Consider the following 2,801-nt stretch of genomic DNA (forward strand, 5'->3'; position numbering starts at 1 on the left):
ATATATATATATATATATATATATATATATATATATATATATAATATAAAAATTTTTAAAAATTTTGAAAGGTGGTAGCCCCTGTAATTATGGGACGCCCCTGCCCCAGCCTATCTACTGATTCTTTTTTCCAGGTTGAGGCTTGCCAGATGAAAGCTTGATGCCGGCAGTTTGAGTGTACGATAAAAAGGGCTTTATTTAAGCTTTATAATAACCCATTTAATTCTTGTGGCAGATTTTGACCTTTGGTGTGAAGAGGTGGTGTTTAAGCTAAGTATTTACTTGAATTGGGCAAGATGCTAAGAAATTATTGGTTGATTGCTTGCCGAACTAGGTACGGACTATGAGGAAATATAGAGTTTGTAAAATTGATTGAGTACTTGTTTGGTTTGATTTTTTTTTAATTTATTTATCTCTTAAAAGTAAAAGTTAAGTCAAACATAAATTTTAAAAAATTTTTTTTAAATAAAGTAATTTTTTTTAAAGAATAAATTTTTTTATTAAAAATATCTTTATCTATTAAAAATAATTACAATATTACTTTCTTAAAAAAAAAATACCTTTTATTATAATTTTAATCAAAATTATAACATTTAAAAAAGAACTTATAAAAAAAATTTACTAAATAACTTCAGCTTAATTCTAAAAATTATTATTTTTCATAAAAAGTTTATAATAGCTTTTAAACTAGAAAAAAGTCAGACCAAATAGGCTCTGAGTGTATTTTAAGATGAAGTTATTGCTGGAATTATGTTAGAGACCCAACACCTAGAGTGATTAGTGGGGTTTAAAAGGCGAAATTAGTAAAACCAAAAGGTGAGTCTAAATTATTAAACTCATGCCGGTAGAATGAATGCCACACAAATAGCTTTAGAATTGTAGTAAATAAATATATTGTGGTTTTTTAGGGGGTTATTCGAGTTAGGGCTTTGTTTCTAAACAAACCTTGGCAAAGATGCTGGTGAATAAGCATTGGCCCCGGGGCAATTGGCCCTTTAAGGGTAAAAAAAGCAAAAAGATTTGAGCTTTGTAAAAAGACACTTGAAGGAACTAAACTGAACTCAAAGGAAAATATTGAGAGTAATTAATGACAATTCCCACTAAATGAGGTAAGTGGGCAATTCCAAGGATCGATAAGGGCTAATAGAGGTTTTCGTTTTTAAAAAGTTTTAAAATTTTATAATTTTTTATAATTTTATAGTTTTATCTTTATTTTTTTTTAAATTTATACTTTCATCCCTACAAATATTGAACTTTTTGTTTTCGTCCTCCAAACATTAAATCCTAACTCTACTACTAATTATGTGTTACATATTTAAATGTTATTGGGAAGCATGAGTTTCTAAACACTTAGGTTGATGTATAACCTTATTGTGTTTATGATTTCATGAGTATAAATTATAGAGAAAATTATGAAGAATAAGTCATCTCAAACTTAATCATCAAAATAAATTTAACTGTTTTTAGTCATATTTAGCCATGATTTGATAAAAATACCCTTAAAAATATTTCAAATAAATTAAATCATTCATTATAATTTCTCTCCATTTGTACTTCCGATTTATCTCTCTCACCATCCCACTCTCTTTAATTTTATCGATTTCTCTTTTCGTCATTCATCTGCTATGCTCTGATTTCTCTTTCCCGCATTTCAGATTTCTCTTTCTAACATTTTCAAGACACCAAGCGATGGTTTTGATGTGCTTGCATGGATGACTATTTAGAAAATTTGATTTTTAGGTATTTTGGATAAAATTAAAATAGTAAAAATGATCACAAATGTTTGAAATAGCTTTTAATTGAATCAATTCGAGACCTAGACACTAATATACTCAAAATTTTGAAATTTATAAATTTAGGTTTTCAAGAATTTTTTTTTTATTTTAGTAGAAATAGATATTTTAGATAAGAAAATTTGTGTTTTGATTTATGAAAATATGTTGGAAACACTTTAATCGGTGCCAAATTGTCAAAAAAAACAAAAAGAAATGAAGAGAGTTGAAAAGATTTGAAATTTTAGTTTGTAAGTAACAACAACATTTTAAGTATTAAAGTGTAACAAAATATTTTTGAATATGACATGTAACAACAATATTTTTTTAACATGGCGTGTAACAACAGTATTTTTTTTTTCAATATGGTATGTAACAACCTAACTATAACGTGTCACATGTTTTTGCATATGATGTGTAACAACCTAACCATGAGGTGTCACATATTTTTGTACATAGAGTGTAACATGTTTTTGTACATGGCGATAACAACCTAAGCATGTCGTGTAACATGTTTTTGTACATAGCATGTAACATGTTTTTGTATATAATGTGTAATATGTTTTTGTACATGACGTGTAACAACCTAACCATGACGTGTAACATGTTTTTGTATATGGTGTGTAATATCATAGCGTGTAATTTTATTGAGGGTAATTTTATTCAATTTGATTAAAAATAGTTAAAATTATAAAAAGAGTTATTTTTGAAAACATATTATCTATAAGGGTTATTTTTTAAAATGTCTTAAATTATATTATGAGCTGTTTTATAACTGTCGTAACGTGCGGGCCCGGGAACCCGACCGCTAGACGTGAATGTGAAAACTCACTAAAAAAAAAATTAAACTAGGAGTCGCCACCAATCTTTTTTTTTAATAGGTGTGATTGGCCACCTATTGACTCGATTCTAATCGATGCAAACTTAAATTAATTTTAAGCCCACCGAAAAGAACCTTAAACCGGTCTACAATTTTCTGGATCTAGGTTCGGGAGTACGGTTACGCCCGGGGAAGGATTAGCACCCCTC

This window comes from Theobroma cacao, chromosome 2 (assembly GCF_000208745.1).
Source record: "Theobroma cacao cultivar B97-61/B2 chromosome 2, Criollo_cocoa_genome_V2, whole genome shotgun sequence".
In the NCBI taxonomy this organism is placed as follows: Eukaryota; Viridiplantae; Streptophyta; class Magnoliopsida; order Malvales; family Malvaceae; genus Theobroma; species Theobroma cacao.